Here is a 17,905-nt window from a genome sequence, read left to right as displayed (position 1 = left end):
CTGACTTGGGGTCAGAGAGAACATATGTCTGTAGGCCTGCAGAACTTGTCTGCAGTCCTGTTGCTGATGGACAGTGAGGCTGTCAGAAAAGACCACACCATCAACTGAGCCATCATCAGGGTTCTGAGTCAACAGGTCTGGGAGAGGGTCACTCTCTTCCTCCTGCCCCTCATCTGTAGCCATGAGTAGCCCCATGTCTGCCCTGTCAACATATGCCTTCAATCTGTTGACATGAAGCACCCTGTGGGGGCTTCTGGGAGTCCCAAGGTCCACCAAGTAGGTGACTTCTCCCTTTTTCTCAACAATAGTGTGGGGTCCAGACCATTTGTCTTGGAGTGCTGCTGGGGCCACTGGCTCCAACACCCACACTTTCTGTCCTGGCTGGTAAACAGTCAGTACAGCCTTTTGGTCATGCCAAGCTTTTTGGAGTTCTTGGCTCGCCTCAAGGTTTTTAGAAGCCTTCTTCATATACTCTGCCATCCTGGAGCGGAGACCAAGTACATAATCCACTATGTCTAGTTTGGGTTGTCTGAGAGGTCTCTCCCATCCTTCCTTCACCAAACACAGGGGTCCTCTTACAGGATGCCCAAACAAAAGCTCAAAAGGGCTGTAGCCAACCCCCTTTTGTGGGACCTCTCTGTAAGCAAACAGAAGGCAGGGTAAAAGGATGTCCCATCTTCGCCTAAGCTTGTCTGGTAATCCTTTTATCATTCCCTTTAGGGTCGTGTTGAATCTCTCAACAAGCCCATTGCACTGTGGGTGATAGGGTGTGGTGAACTTATAGTTAACACCACACTCCTTCCACATTGCAGTCAAGTATCCTGACATAAAGTTGGCACCTCTGTCAGAAATGACCTCCTTTGGAAAGCCCACTCTGGAGAATACTCCAAGCAGGGCCCTTGCCACAACAGGAGCTGTTGTGGTCCTCAGGGGAATTGCTTCTGTGTACCTGGTGGCATGGTCCACTATCACCAGTATGAATCTGTGCCCAGATGCTGTTTGTGGGTCCATTGGTCCTACAATATCTATGCCCACTCTTTCAAAGGGGACCCCCACCACAGGTAGTGGTATGAGGGGGGGCCTTTGTGGTGCCACCTGATTTGCCACTGGCTTGGCAGGTGACACAGGAGCGACAAAACTCCTTAGTATCTTCTGACATATGGGGCCAGTGAAAGTGAGGGACAAGCCTGTCCCAAGTCTTGTTCTGGCCTAAATGTCCTGCAAGGGGAATATCATGGGCCAAGGTTAGAAGGAAGCCCCTGAACTTCAGTGGTATGACCAACCTCCTGGATGCACCAGGCTTGGGGTCTCTAGTCTCTGAGTACAGTAGCCCTTCATCCCAATACACTCTATGGGTACCTTGAGCATTCCCTGCAGCCTCAGCAGCAGCCAGCTGTCTGAGGGGTTCAAGAGAGGGGCAGTCTAATTGAGCCTGCCTCAGATCTGCCCTTGAAGGTCCCCCTGTCCCAAGAAACTCAACCTGATCAGGTTCAAGTTCTTCTAGGACAGTTCCTTCAGGGCTCTCAGAATCATCCTCCTGGGAGGGCTGATCCACCACCTGAGGCAGGGGGGAAGGCACAGCCTTAACCCTACTGCTCTTTCTCTTGGGTTGTGACTGGTCCATAGTTTCAGGATCCAGCACTTGTTCACTGTTGCACTTTTTGGCCTGTGACCTGGTCACAGCAAGGACATGTGCATCTATCCCCAGCATTTCTGCATGGGTCCTATACTCCACTTCAGACCAAACTGAAGTTTCAAGATCATTGCCCAGTAAACACTCTACAGGAAGGTCTGAACTAACAACAACTTTCTTGAGGCCAGTTACCCCTCCCCAGGAGAAGTTAACAATAGCCACACAATGGGAGGTAGTGGCATTGCTAGCGTTGGTCACTAGGTAATTCTCACCTAGTATGATCTGTCCAGGGTCCACAAAAGCAGGTGTCACCATTGTGACACTAGCTCCAGTGTCCCTGTAGGCCTGAGCCATTCTTTGGTTGATAAAAGGTGTCTGTCTGTACTTGCCCAGGTTACTGGGGCCTACAGTAGAGGACAAAGCTAAGTCCCCATCACAGATCAGAACAGCCTGAGTAGGTACTCTGACTAGGCCAGAGTCCTCCTCAGTTCCCAGGGTTAACCCTACTACACCCTTTTGCTGGGAACCACCACTTACAGCTGAACTAGGGGGTACAGTTGCCTTAGGGGCAATGGTGGCTGGGGGCTTATCCTTTTTGGTGCACTCACTAAACCAATGTGAGTTGGACTTACAATAGTTGCACCATGGTTTCTTTTGGCCATCTTTCTTCTTATCCTTTTTGGAACCACCCTCCCCCTGAGCCTTTTGGGGGCCTGGTGAAGACTTCTGGTCTTTTTGTTTCTGCTCATTACCCTTCTGGTCTGCCTTTTTCTGATCACCGCCCTGGTTCTGGTTTTTCTGCTTAACTCTAGTCCTGACCCATCTATCTGCCTTCTTTCCCAATTCTTGGGGAGAAGTCAGATCAGAATCAATCAGGTGTTGATGCAATAGCTGGTTTTGACAGTTGTTAAGTATTTGCTCTCTCATGATCAAATTATACAATCCTGTATAGTCCTTAACCTTACTTCCCATTAGCCAGCCTTCCAGAGCCTTAGTGGCACAATCTACAAAGTCAGTCCAGTCCTGAGTCTGTGTCTTCTGGGTATCCCTGAACAACAACCTGTATTGTTCAGTGGTTAGGCCAAACCCATCAATCAGAGCACTCTTCAGGACAGTGTAATTATCTGCATCCTCATCACTAACTGTGAGGAGCTTGTCTCTTCCTTTCTCAGAGAAGGAGAGCCACAAGATAGCTGCCCACTGACTTTGGGGTACCTGCTGTACTTTGCAAGCTCTCTCCAAAGCAGTTATCCATTTGTGGATGTCATCCCCACACTTGTAGGGAGGGACAATCTTGCTCAGGTTTCTATTATCATAGTGCCTGTCTCTATCTCTAGGAATGTTGCTGCCACCAGTGAGTTCTAACCCACTTAACTTTTGCTCTCTAGCCAGAGCAAGCTTCTCTTTGGCAAGGGCGAGTTCTTCCCTCTGAATCCTCAGATTAGCCTCCCTCATTCTGACTGCATGCTCCTTTCTCTCAGGTGAAGTCATTCCCCTGTGAGAGGAAGCATTAGAGATGCTAGAGACATGGGAGTGGATGGATTCCCTTGAAGGGGATCTGTCCCTCCTGCTTCTCTGTGAATGCCTACTTGTGGGTCTGTATGGGGGGACCCCATGCAAACTCCCATGTAAACTTAAGTTAGCCTGGCTAAGTCTCCTTACTTGGCTCTGGCTGTCTACCTCCCCATCTGAAGCCCCATCTGACTCCTCTGTGGTGGGTAGACCCTCCTCTGTGCCTAGGGCACCTGCCTGAGATGCCCTCTGAGCATCATACTCCTCTAGGAGTTGTCTTAACTGAAGGAGGGTAGGGTTTGCACCCTGTTTTATTCCTCTGGTGGTACACAACTGTCTCATCTCCTGGAATGTTAAGGTATCATATCTAGAGGGGATCTTTTGCAGACCTGATCCTCCTGAGAGAGCATCTACTTGATCTACTCTCAGAGACATGATCTAGTGAGGGTGTGGTGTGTGCACCTACCTACACTAGTTGTATCTACTAAACCTTTCTAGTAGTTGTAGTCAGGGTGTGTTATTCCCTTCAACCTACAACTACAAAGTCCAGTAGGACTTAAGTATAATAATCTATGTTATATGTACCTAGACAATATCTGTGTGATCTTTCAATTTAGTATCTCAAGATTACAATGGTATTACAACAGCAAGCTCAGATCCCACCGCTGCCACCAATGTGAGAAGTTGGCCTGATGTATGATGTCACTAGTTATAGTGTACACCTTATATCAGTCCAAATACCCTTATGGTGATTGGTTGTAAAGTCAACCTTATAGACCAGCTATCCTAGTGGTAGCATGGACAAGAGCAGTCTTAGGCTAAACTCTGAATGGCATGTGAAGCCAGCTGTGATACCATATATAATCCCTTGAATACCAAATGAAAGGACACCACAACAGATATATATATAAAATAAAGTGTATTTATTCTAAGCAAACCCTCAGCACTCTTTATGAGATTAGAGGTAAGTACAACACAGTCTTATTAATGCATACAGTAAGTCACACAGGTAAGTAATACAGTTAGGCCCTAGGGGCCACGCAAACCATATACTAAGTAAGTGGTATAAGAACCACTGTCACGGAAATAGAATAGGCCTAGGCCTAGGGAATCGCTGGGGCTACACTACACTAGCGTTAGTTAGGAAGTGGGAGGCCCACGGGATTCGTGTGCAGAGTGGAAACACTCACGCGTAATGCGTAAAAGTCAATAGCAATTTTACAGTTTAGAAATAGATAGATTTAGGACACTTCCGGAGTAGCTAGGAAGTTGAGACTTGAAAACTAGACAATAGGATAGTCACTATCCTGATGAGCACCGGAGTACCCAAGTTACCTAGCCCACAGGCTGCGGGTGCATAGGGGTGAAGATGCGTCGTTTTCGTCGTCGACTCCTATGGATGCCTGAAGAAAGATGCTGACAGGCAGTCAGGGGAGAGTGTCCGGTGGATCCCAAGGCTGGGATCAAGAAGAGAAGAAACCTGCAAGCAGAAGGGACAGAGTCAAGGTCACTAGCCAGTGACCACGTGGAACCAGGAAGGAACCAGGCGATGTCGTGAAGAGTTGCAGGTGAAGGTGAAGCTTGTCGCTGCAGCCAGGAGGACCAGGAAGCGTCGAGGACGACCAGGACCAGGAGGCGAGCTGTCCCACGAAGGCTCTTGCTGTCGGCGGCGTCGAAGTTGGACTAGGACTCACCAAGCCTTGGCAAGCGGAACCCACGAAGAACAAAGGACTTGCTTCTGGTGCAGACCAGGAAGGTCTGCACCAGAAGCTTCTTCTTTGCAGAGAAGCGGGAGCCAGTCTGGAGGAGCCAAACCAGCGCAGAAGATTTCAGGGTGCGTCATCACAGAGGCCACTAGCCAGCGGGCAAGCAACCGGACAGACGCGGCAAGCAGGAAAATGCTGAAGGGCCCCACGCAGGACTCGTGGAGTGTGGGGGGCTGATCTTCGGTGCAGATGGTGCTTGGGGTTGGGGCTTCTCAATCCCCGGTGCACAACTTCGAGGGTACCTCAGAAGCTGCGCTGTAAGTTACTAGCCACTTTTCCCAGGTAGCCGGTCCCACGTCGCTCGTCGCCTCCACGGATCTCAGCTCTGCTGCAGATGTGGATGAGGGTCGGAGAAGTCTGGAAGTCAAGGCTCTGGTCGGGCTCTGCAGTCGGTTCCTCGTAGAACGGTCGCAAAGCAAAGGGTAGTCTCTTGATGGTGCCTGTTTGCACAGGGTAGCCACTCCTTGGCTACAAGGGAGATTCTTCAGTCTTCTTCTTTCGTCGAATGTCGAAGGTCCAGAGTTTCTGTTCAGTTTTGCAGGTTCAGGATAATCTAAAGTCTTGAGGCCCAACTCCCACTCTTATACTAATCTGGGGGGCTAGGATACCTGCTAGGTCACGCCTTATGGGTGGGACCTGGGAGGGGGTGGTTACACCCACTTCCCTTTGTCCAGTTTCGCGCCAGAGCTGGGGCTGGAGTGCCCCAGCGCCGGTTTGAACTGGACTATGCAAGGAACACCTTGTGTGCCCCAGGCATGTCTCATTCCTTTCAGCCCACCCTGCCCCAATACACTAAAGGCTGTCTGGGGAGGTGCTAGCACCTCCCCAAGCAGGAAACCTATTGTCCAGGCCTCCCTGGCTGGGATCACTCCCAGCTGCAGGAGGTCAGACTTGTGTCGTGGCAGCAGCATCCATTTTGTGATGCTGAGGCTTTGGTCAGAGGCTAACAGTTGAAGTATGATTTTAACATGTCTTTCCCTCTAGAAGGGGGGAATAATATTCTCATGTCCAGAAATGGCATGGGGGTACTATTCCCTAGTGGTAGACACCTTACACGACATGTTTTGATAAAGCCAAACCATAGTTACCATAACCGTCTAAGATTATAAGGCACTTTAAGAGTATATGGTAGGCTATATCATAGAACAGCTATAAGGACAAGGTTCCGAAAGCTGCAGACAGGCTCAGCTCATGCTAGAGCACCATCTCACATGTTACCAAGCACTCTGCCTCCAGGATTGTCAAGGCCTGCCATAGGAGTGACTGATAGGTACACATGTGTCTATATGTAAGTTAGGTATAGGAATACTACACCTAAGCAAGGGGTGATTACACGACCTTGCCCCAGCTGAGTGATCAGCCAGTTGTGTCAAAATGGAAGGCCAGGCCAGGGATGGCATAATACATGCTGCAGCCCCTGGTAGGCCTAGGGTACACCTATGCCCTGGGTACCTAGGGTACACTGTACAGGGGCCAATAAGGTGATCCTATCCAAATGGGTTATGCACCTAAAGTACATAGTATTAATTTAGAGAGAGAACAGCAGGGCTGTGGGTCTGATTAGCAGGCCCACAGCCACATCTAAGTCGAAAACCAGTAAAGCAAAAGCAAAAAGTGGGGGTGAACATAGAAAGCAGACCCTACTCTCCTACAACGGCGTCGTCCGGAGACAGCGCCGGAGGTGGAACCGGTGTCGGCGCCGGCGGAGGAGGCGTCGTGAGGTCGACCGGCGCCGGCAGAGATCCAGGCCTGGATCCCTCGGGGACCTGCGGAGTCGGGACCAAAGTCGTCGACGGCGCCGGGGCCGCCGGCACGCGAGGTCGCCCAGTCGAACCCGCGGGGCCCGAAGGCGCGCTGGCAGGCATTGACGGCAGAGCCAGGCCCCTCATGGCTGAGAGGAAGGCACTGACCTCCGCCGGAGTCGCGTCAGTCCCAGGGACCGGCGGGTATGGAGACGGACACGGCTCCAACGGAGCCGCGGGGGTGGGACCACCCTGACCCTCGGCCGAGTCGCGCGACCGGCGAGGGGAGTTTGAAGAGCGGTGTCGCCTCTTGGACTACTTTGATCGCTTTGACTTACCCGAAGACTTCGAGCCCGACGAGCGATGATGGTGACTGCGGCTCCGCGACCGGCCCTTGGACCTCCTCCTGGACCGGGACTGGGACCGTGAGCGGCGGGGAGCCGAGTGCCGAAGCTTGAGAAGCTTACGGGACCGCACCCGCCTAGCCTTCGAGGTCAAGGCCTGACAGTCGGGGCACGACTCCGCGTCGTGGTCGGCCCCCAGGCAGTAAAGGCACCGGCGATGGTGGTCCATCACCGACATCAGTCGATGACAGGAATCACAGGCTTTAAACCCAGGCATCCTACCGGCACCAGAGTCGAGTCGACAGAAGACCAAAAAGAGTCAAAAAAGTTTAGTCAAAAATTGACTAAGGGGTAAGCTCTTCCCGGATTGGCGCTGTCTGGCGCGGAAAAAAGAAGAACTGACGTCAGCGCGCGAGGGCAGCGTCTAAGTACTCTGACGACGTCATTCCGGCGCACGACGCCAACGACGGATGCGGGGCCTCAGACGACGCCTAGCGACGCGCAATGGGTATTGCTACAAAAATCTTTCCGGATCCAGCCTGACGCCTGAGGATATTCTAAGGTGAGGAATCTAACTAACGTGTTTCTTTCAGATGTGCTTGTTTAAGTCGTCTATCGCGTGCTGGAACACGTCGTCATCTGCCGCCTGCCTCGGCGTGGGGACTATATTCTGAAATACTCTGATCCCTTCCTGTCCCAATTTGTGCAGCAAGATCCTCTTCCTCCTTTTGCTGGGGAATGCTTCTCCAGACTCGTCCTCCAGAGCTTTCATATAGTTCAAAAAGTATTCTCTCCAGTCCTCCCATTTCATTGACGGTTCTCCCAGCTTCGGTAGGAAGGGAATCGGCGTCGTAAGTGAGGATGGTTGGGTGCACATTTCCGCGCTTCCCCTTGGTGACTCTTCTTGTCCCCTTGGACTGCCTGGCGCGCTTTGTCTCTGCCGGCGTGGGGGGCTCTGGTTCGCCGCCGCTCCGCTGCCACTGCCTCACTCTGACTGCTCCGCCAGGGCCTTTCTCTTCCTTTTTCGTCCGGCACCTTGGGGGCAGCTTCCTGCTTGTGCCCACGTGCTTGTGTACCAGGTAGTACTGCACCCTGCTTAAATGGCCCTAGGGCGACTGCAGCGCCCACACTACCTGCCTTGTAGTGTGCTGCCTTGGCTGGTTGTGGCAGTGGTGCCGCTCCTCCTAGCCGCGTGGTCTGGGCCGCCTGCTGGCGTCGCTTGGGGCTGCTCTCTGCTGGCGCAATATGTGTACCTCCGTGCTTGTGTTGCTAAGGCACTGGCGTCCCCTCTGCCACGCTCTCCCTCTAGAGGTACCTTTGTGGGGTTGATCGCAATGCTTCCCAAGCACCTGGCCACCAGTGTCTTCAGTTCGTGCTCTCCTCGGTCTTCTCCTTATGAATCCCAGTCCCTCATCGCCATTTGTTGTGTGAGTGTTCTGGGGTAGGAAGCACAGCTCATTCACAGTTGGTTTCAGGTAAGTTTAGGTTTATTTGTACTTTAACATTATCAACTGAGGGAGCGCGCCGGGGAACGTCCGCCTCGTTCGCGGGCTCGGCGCCTAAAAAATCGGCACCCAAAATGGCTGCCGCGCTCCACGTCATCACGTAGACGTGAAGACTAGAGCGTGACGCTACACCTGGCATCAAAATTAAATTCACCCCCCCCCAATTACCGAATTAGATAGTTTTAAAAAATTGCCTCGTTTTCAAATCGGAGTAGTTTGCAGTTGGTAGACACGCGGTACAGGAGCTCTGCAGAGTATGGGAGACCGAATTTATTGTGCTTGCTGCAGGCAATGTTTGTGGTAATGGGAGGCACACAAACAGATAACAAACCAGCCCACCAACTGACTTGTTTGGCCAGACCACCGGGAACTGCCCGTCTGCCCTATAAGCCATCCCGACCCTGCAGTCGAGGGTCCAGGTCCCCTGTCCTTGCTTGCATTAGGGGCAAAACACTGAGAAAGCGCCTTGGGGCTTCAAGTGCTATTCAAATAGTGAAATACACCAACTCTCAGGCCCTCGGCCCACTATATAAACACATCTAGCAAACTTAGGGTGACCAGACGTCCCAGTTTTCCCCGGACGGTCCCTGTTTTTGGAGAAGTGTCCCGGTGTCCCGACACTTTTCTCCAATTTAATGAAATGTCCGGGTTTTTAAACTGTGTCCGGCTTAAACATAGAAATGTCCCCGTTTTTTATTGGTGTTTCGGTTTGCACTGCTTAAGGGTGACGTCACCTAGGTGAGCGTTGTAGCAGGAAGGGAAATCCTTTGAAGAGAGACACTTTCTCTCGGGATTTCCCTTCTCTTTCTACAACGCAGCGCCACCAACGTCATCGTGCCAGCCATCGGCTCTGGTATTCTGATTCTTCAGTTACTGCTAGTGCTTATCTCAGAGGTCTTCAAACATGCCAGCCCCCCTGGGGGTCCGTGGAGGCATTTCCAGGGGGCGCAAATGCTTCACTAATTACTTGTAAACAATGATGGCCTGAAAATGTGACTTTCTTTGTTTCCCTTGTTTCTAGGCCGTCTGTAGCAACATGAAGCAGGTGAGGATAGCAGCGCCACCTTTCACAGTGAAAAAGCCCTGTCATCTGTTCACATGTTAGGATTTATTAATATTTGCATCGACATTAACTTACAGGTCATGCCAGCAACTGTGTTCCCGAGTCCTGTGGTTGCGATGTAAAAAACATGTCAAAACACAACTAAATATTCTATAAGTATTTTTTCACAATCACGGCAACTGCATATAAAATACTGCACAAGCTCTTAAAATACATCTTAAATAAAAAAAATTATGAAAATGAAATTATTTGTTGGGAAATGCACTTTTTCAGTTATGAAACACTAATTGGTTAATGCACTCACTGCAGATGTCTTTTTGTGAGACCAGAGTGACAGAACCGAATTCAACTTGGCACACTGCAGAATACTGACACGTATTTATAGTGGTCTGAGATCCCAACAAGTAACAGAAAGCACTGAAAATATTGATATCATTATTTTTAAATTGTAAAAATATAAGATAGGATGCCATACAATAATTTGGTGTATATCATGGAAACAAGTACTTTCCAAGAATACATATTCATAAAAACTAACCTAGTGTAGACATTTTTTTAAGTCCATTAAAGGACACTTTTTAAAACTCAGCATCCTTATTTTAGCTTTCAAAAATGTTATAAATGTTTGTCTTCAGGAAACTTCAAGTGACTCCCTAAATTAAAGAACTTTAGAGCCCTCTCCCCTGACCTCCCACCTTTGGCACCCTCCAAATACTCCAGGTCCCCATTAACAATTCAGTGATTGTTGTTTTTAACACACTAGATGGGAACTGTTTTGTAAAATTAAGAACACCTTGGTCCCCATACACGTAGCCAATTTCAACCTCTGTTTTCACGCAGATGTCCTCTCAGGTGAGTAGAGGGGGTTGTAGGAAAGAGACCAATAGGGTCATATTCCGATCCCTGATCGTCCTGACCACTTGGGCCTCAGGAAAAAGGGAACAGAGCAAAATCCAAGGATAGATTCAAAGAGATGACCCTGAAAAGAGGACGTTATGTGGGGGTCTAATTTTAATATTCACAAATGGACAGAGACAGCTACCCGACTTCCTGAATGAGATGCTATGAAGAAGGTTTCAAGAAATGCGGATTCATTTATTTTGTATTTTTAGTGCCATCACTACCATTAATGCAGCAGGTGCATTAGCACTGGGACAATGGTGTGAGGAATCACTACACCCCAATTATGGAAATGTCACTAGCAAAAAATACAGAGAGGGGAGCCATTTTTTTGGTTGGTATTTGGGCCCAAGCCCCCCTTGCTGCACAGCGAACAGGTCCCAAGCAACAGAGGGGCACAATTTAGGATCTTTCCTGATTTGAATGTGTGAAAGAGGCAGAGGGGTTACCCTGCAACTCAGGGCTGCAGCTATAATTAGTGCCGCAGGTGCAGTTGCATTGGGGCTTCAATAAAGAATGTCTTTAAATGTGAAAGTTTTTAAAAAAAATAAATCAAACATTATTTATATTTCAGTCAACTGTGCTGAATGTAGGGGGAGTGCTTTACGGGGAGGAGTGTTCTACAAACAGCAGTATCTGATTTTGACGACTACTATATATATATATATATATATATATATATATATATATATATATATATATATCTCAAACTCGATAGCGGTTCACTCGTTCACTTCCTGGCGGAGAAAACAAGAGAGCACGAACTACTCTTCAATTGTGCAATTTTCTTTATTGTTCACAGTTAGCAGTCATAATATATATTATATATATATATACTTACTTGATAAGAAAACATACTTGGAATTTACCAACTATAGCAACTGTTGAGGCAAAGTCTATTTAAATGGAATTAATGCTTACTGCCAATAAGAGACCTCTGATTTGTCGTCTGTAATGCTTCATCTTGGTCAGTGGAGGGAGCTGCCATTGTAGTCCTTTTTCTATATCTATGACAGCTGTCAAATAGTCCTACTTTTATGTCGATGGTTACTGCAAACCGTAGTCCTACTTCTATATCTTTGACCTGTCCCCGTTTTTTAGGTCTCGGCTAGCAAAGGCTGCGCTTGCGCAGTCTCGCTCGCGAGATTTAATGACTTGGAGAAGAGGGGCTTGAACCCGCCCCTCTTCTCCCCTCTTCTCCATTGGCTGGCCTCTTGAATGCTGGCCAGCCATTGGAGAAGAGGTTTGTCTCTCCGAACAGGCCCCGTCCTTTTCGGATTCGGGGGTGTTTTTTTTGCTACTTTTGTAATTATCGCAGCCCGCCCCTTACACGCCCACAAGACAGCATGTCTTCACGCTGCCTACACGCGCCAGTCGGCTCTCTGATTGGTTGGCAACTACCAAATAAGCACTGTGATTGGTGGACCTTGTCAACCAATCAGAGAGCCTACTGGCGCGTGCAGGCAGCATGGGGTCCCTAAGGCACTTCTAGGCAATTAAGAAGAACAATCCCCGGAAATGCCTTCGCAGCGTAGGAGATGGCGAGACGGTGGAGTTCGATGTTGTCGCCGGAGAGAAGGTAAGCAGTCGTGTCTTATGTCCCTGGCAGTGTTTCCGGGTCACGCACCCTGAAGCCAGCCCTCCCGCACCCGAGAGGCCGGATCTCTCTGGCACTCCAGGTTGCATGGCGGATTTGGTGTTTCTGGAAGCTGGTGGTCGGACGTCGTTAATTTCCATGATGGTGAGTGCCTAGAGCGGGTCACTGCGCCTACTCCACCGTTGCCATTTCGGATCAGCAGTCCTGCCAAATGCCACGGGCTGCCAGTGTGGGCTCCACCTCGAGCTTCCACGAGTGGCCGCATGGCTGACAGCCCCACGGTTACTTTCTAGTGAATCCTCGGGAGGGTCACGGCTCCGGTGTCCTGTACCTCTGTGTCCTCCTCTCACCGTTCCTCTTCCTCTGCAGGGAGCGGAGGCCGCCAATGTCACCGGCCCGGAGGGTGTACCTGTCCAGGGAAGTCGCTACGCTGCCGACCGACGCCATTACAGACGAGGCTATCACAACAACCGCCGCCGCGGACCCCCTCGGAACGTAAGTCAGTCCTGGGCCCTGGGGAGACCGATGCTACCCTGGGTGCGCTGGGGGTCCTGCATGAGTCCAAGGCGCTGAGGACTGCGGGGCCTAGTGCATGTGGGGGCGTCTCTAGATAGGACAGGCAACGGCAGTGCACGGCTCCTAAGCCCATGTCAGGCACCGGAAGCTATTAGTGTTTGGCAGTAGTGAGAGCGACCATGTCCACTGCAGGGTCTGGGAGGCGGCGCCCCCTCTAGAAGACTGAGCAGGCGAAGATCCCACTCCAAGCTCCGGTAGCTTTTAAGGTGCGTCTGATGGTGAAATAGTGCGATGCGAGCATGAACACTCCCCTACTGCTGACAATGTGCACTAGCGTGGCCTGGTGCATAGGTAATGGTGGCCCCACTCCCCAGAGCACCACAACCAGCCCCCCAACCCTAGGTAGGTTTGTGAGCCCCTAGACCCTGGGTTGCGCCACCCCCCTGGTTGTGACCCCCTTGTATCGTCTTTGCTGCCTCCGCACCAGGGGGAGGAGGAGGAGGAAGACGAGGAGGGCGGTGGCGGCGGCCACCCACAGCACCAAGCTGGCGACGGAGAGATCCCCCGAGGGCAGGGGCAGCAGCGGCCCTTCCCGCCCACAGGGCCCCGGCCAGCACCCCGGCGCACAGGTAACTACTGCACTCCACACTGGGGTTCGTGGGTGTCCTCCCTCCTTCCCATGTGGGAATGGTCCCTGAATGTTGTGAACTTGCGTCAAGGCGTAGCAGCATCAGCGCAACCCTCGCTGCTGCACCCCACAGAGCCCACAGGAGTGCTCCACACCCTGCATTCTGGAAACCTTTACATTTCTCGTCTTGAGATGTATCCCGTGGTAGTCGGAGCGGTCGCACAGAGAATGGCTTTAATAACTTTCTGAAGTGTAGGGAGAGGTAGTGGAGGCTGGAACGCAGATGTTAATCCCATTGTATTGTGTGAGAGTTTAAATAGCCTACCGGCACACGTCAACGTTTTATTTGTGTTTTAATACAGTGCCACACTAGTAAAAAGCTTCAGCTGGCGTGGTTGTGATATGGGGAATTCCTTTACTACTAACAACTGAAAATTGCTCAAGCTTTAACTGCACAATTTCGAAAAGGCAATTAGTGTGTCTTTTTTTTCCCGTGTAACTTTGTGGAAGAGTGCTTTAGGATGTGGGGAAGAATAAAACTCAGTCTGTTTTTTTTGGGGGGGGAGGGGGCAGTGTCACTCTTACTGTAAAACCATTTCGACATGGAGTCCATGTAGCAGTAATTATTTGCTATCTAAGCAGTTTTGATCGGTGGTTGGTGTTTAACATAAATACTACTATTGGATGGTTTGTTTAAGCAGTACAGCTTATTTTATAGCGGAAAAGTGATGGATGGTTAGGTAGTTGGAGATGTTTGTTGGGGATAATGTGGAAAATAGAGATTTGAACATAGTCAGATCATTGCTGAGCTGCTCGCCAAAGGGATATTGGGAAGCTATCAAAAACTGCTGGTAGAGTTTAGGGTCTAGAAACAAGGCGCATTAGATCTAAAGAGGATGAAAAACAGTTCCTCCAGTATGTGATATTAAGACAATATGAGTGGGGCTATCAATAGTGTTAAATGCAGCACACCAGTAGAAAATAATGATTTATTGTGGAGAGGTGATTGACAGTCTTTATCAACAAATTAACATATTTTTGTCAGTTTTCATTAATATAAATAACAGTTTAGAAAAAACTGGCTTAAATACAGAAAAGCAAAGTCAAGTATCTGTTTTAAATTTGAGTTTTGCTGATCTGGATGGACTGTTTCTTTTGGCACCCAGCTAGCGATCACTTTTGAGTCTTGCTATCTAGCATTCAGCAGTGGTACAAGCCTATATGATTAACCGGATGCAGCATCCTTGCTTATAGACCAATCACAGTACTTGTGGCCTACTGTTAAAAAATATAGATATTTTCTGTAGGAATAACTGCCTGGCACAGCAGATGTAATGGGGCCTTAATCTGAGGGGAGAGAATGCAGAACGTGGACAGAAACCGGTTTCAGTGCGGGTCCTTTTATATAATAAAAACATCCTAGTTGCTAATCTTTTGTGGTACTTGAAGTAAATCCATAGAGAAAATACACTAGAATCAAATCATTCCAGTTGTTCTGGGATTACACAACATGAAGGATGCACGAAATATCCAAGTGCAATCCAGTCTCTTTTTTTTTTCCAGTTTAATTTCAGGCACTTCTTTTGTCAAGTAGGTGATTAGTCTTCAGGATGAGTCCTCTAAAGCATAACAAGTCCTTCTGTTTGTCCCCTTAGACCCAGGAAACAAAAATAATGTCATGAGCAATGCCAATAGCTCTAACTTTAACAATGCTGAGACCATTGCATTGTAAATGCTTGTTGTTTTGAGAATCTGGTCACCCTAAGCAAACTTGATGGACTCTAACATTAGCTTATACCGAGGGCCCGAGGCGTATGCCAAGGGAGAGCGGAAACCAAGCCACCTGCAAAGAGAGTTCCATTAAAATTAAGTGAAAAGCATAAAAGAGCATTCTAGTGGATGAAAGAAGAGGTTAGAGGTCATGCGCGACGAATATGAAATGTATAGGAGTAATGAATTTCCGAGGCAGGGGTCGGCAGAGTGCGCCCCGCCCACTGCTGCCACTCACCCGAGATCTCCAGCAGCACGTGCATGAAGCTGTCCACCTCATCCCGGAGGCTGCTGTGCGCGCGCACACGAACTTCTGCACTCTTACATGTTCCCAGGCGAGAAAAGGAAGACAAAACAAGCATTTACAATGGTCTCGGCAATATTATAGGTAGAGCTATTGGTATTGCTCATTTTTTTTTTTTTTGTATCCCTAAATAAATGGCATTGTCATTTCTATTGGCATTAGCTTTTTTTTTGCATATGTGATACCTATTGCATTAGCAGAGAGAGAGTGAGGTAGTGAGATAGAGAGAGAGAGTGAGGTATTTAAATAGAGAGTGAGGTAGTGAGAGAGAGCGAGGTAGATAGAGAGTGAGGTAGTGAGATAGAGAGTGAGGTAGATAGAGAGTGAGGTAGTGAGAGAGTGAGGTAGTGAGAGAGTGAGGTAGTGAGGGAGAGGGATGTTGTGAGGTAGTGATATATAAGCATAGAGTGATGTTGTGATGTAGTGAGATAGAGAGAGGTAGTGAAAGAGAGTGAAAGTGAGTTAGAAAGAGTGAGGTAGTGAGATAGAGAGTGATTGAGGTAGTGAGTGAGAGAGACTGAAGTTGTGAGGTTGTGAGCTAGAGAGTGAGGTAGTGATGTTTTGAGAGAGAGAAGTTGTGAGGTAGTGAGATAGAGTGGAGTAGTGAGGTAGAGAGAGTTATGTAGTGAGAAAGAGTGAGGTAGTGAAACAGTGATGTAGTGAGGGAGAGGGATGTTGTGAGGTAGTGAGATGTAAGCAGAGTGGTGTTGTGATGTAGTGAGATAGAGAGAGGTAGTGAAAGAGACAGTGAAAGTGAGTTAGTGAGATGTTGCAGAGTTCTGATCCTGTGATGAGGAGCACACACGCTGCTGAACTTGGCTCCGGTGGGAGTATAACTTTTGCTTGTTTTCGTGTGCAGTGTTTGTGCAAGGTAAGTTTGCACATCACGCTGGAGCAGTTTAAGGCAGCAGGCATGAACCTTGGATACTTTGTGTTTCTGACACTTTAAGCTTCACATGATGAGATGAGAAAACAAAAGTAGCGCTTCACTGGCATACACTGTAAAGTGGCGCTAATGGGTTTAGGTGTGAATAAATCAATCTGGCAACCTTGCAACCACCCTGTCTTGCTTTAGTTTGTTAGTTAGTTATTTTTCATATTCTGAATGTTTTATTTCTCTCCACCCCGAGGCTACACACTTAGAAATTGAAACATATCAGAAAAAGAGACGTTTCCAGCAAACATGTTTTGATAGCTGCCAAGGTTTCAGATTGCTATGTGTGACATTTTCATAATTTCAGTGAAATTATGAGTGACATTTCAATGACTATGAGTGACACTGTTTCGCGGCGGGCAAAATCAAGTAATGAAGATTAGGGAAACAGATAAATATCAGAAATTACACCCATTTGAGCAACAAGAAACTTCAAAGTCTTAAAACTGCAGCAAAGCACCAGAAATGGAAGGGCACTAACCGGAGACAGGCTGCATGACTGCAGTTCTCAGTGACAGAGACATATTCCCCTGAAATAATACCACACACATACGTCCATGGAAAAAGCTAAATATCAGAACTTACGCCCTGAAAAACAGTAATAAGCTTTGGAAAGACTTTCAAGCTGCTGCAGAGCCCCTGAATTGCAAACTTACTAACCTACTGCCCCTTTCTAAGATGAATGTTACAGGAAGGGGACCTGCTAGCAAAAGGCTTGTGTTTTAAAACTTCATGGGATATAAATTGCACACAGATGATCAATCATGGTAATTAGGAAATTATTTTTAGAACCATTAAATGTGAACTGTAACTAGTCCAAGCATGTTTTTATTTTTAAGGGACCATTTCTCCCTTTTCCGTCTTCATACTGCTTTTCAAAAAAAGGTTTTTGGTTTGTCATTTATAAAAACAGAAGGGTTCAGGTCTTACAAGCATTATTCTGCTTAGGCCGCATGTGGAGAGCAGGGCACGTGCACACTCCGGTACGGATGACAGCACTAGGTCAGGTGTAACATGAAAACGAAGTACAGAACTCCCAAGATCGCTTTTAGGTGACCTCAAGACGCCACAATGTACTAAAGAAACAGCCCATGGGAAATAAAATGCAATCGTTAAGACAAAAACACAGTCATGTAGATAAGAACCGGAGTATGTGCAAAACAAGAGGGGTTTGGTTTAAAATACACTTGTGTCACTGCTAAACAATTCCCAAGCAGGCCTCTGCAACAGGTTATGAAATAATTGCATAACATTATAAGGTGAATGCAGAGCCCGCACACTGCCCAGTGCCCAGATGAACAGAAGGGCCCCTGCACACATTTGTTTTCAGAATTTGCTGTCACGGAGAGCTGTGCTGAATTAAGTTCGCTAGAAGAAACCAAGAGAACCCGTTTACTAAATAGATTAATTCAGTCTAAAAACAAAAGCTTCATTGGCACAACTTAGGTTAATAGCTTAGAGTAGACAATTGTGACAAATTAGGCCTCTGCCTTTACAACAATGGAATAAGACACCTACACTGTATTCGCATGTCTTGTAAAAAAAACAAACAACTCTGCCACACACGCTAGTTACATGTTGATAGAGAGCGCACGACGGGAACGTCCTATCACACATAAATCAAGGACAATTTGCAATTAAAGAAATTTTTACTTTTTAAGGAATGCTACAAATTGAAGACATTTTGCATT

At 48.2% G+C, this 17,905-nt stretch overlaps 1 protein-coding gene and 1 long non-coding RNA gene across 3 annotated transcripts in view; one reads left to right on the top strand and one right to left on the bottom strand.

The window, feature by feature from the left end:
- Window positions 1-17,905, bottom strand: part of DNAH17 (dynein axonemal heavy chain 17) — a 14,992,541-nt gene that overhangs the window by 4,371,062 nt on the left and 10,603,574 nt on the right. The gene's annotated exons all lie outside the window — the stretch shown is intronic.
- On the top strand, window positions 11,957-13,159 carry LOC146810468 (uncharacterized). The gene is made up of 3 exons (XR_014965695.1): window positions 11,957-12,044; window positions 12,432-12,557; window positions 13,066-13,159. It is a non-coding gene; the product is annotated as an uncharacterized LOC146810468 (long non-coding RNA).

This window comes from Triturus cristatus, chromosome 7 (assembly GCF_964204655.1).
Source record: "Triturus cristatus chromosome 7, aTriCri1.1, whole genome shotgun sequence".
Lineage (NCBI taxonomy): Eukaryota > Metazoa > Chordata > Amphibia > Caudata > Salamandridae > Triturus > Triturus cristatus.
The sequence above is the reverse complement of the archived record's forward strand: the minus strand, read 5'-3'. Positions and strand labels throughout refer to the sequence as shown.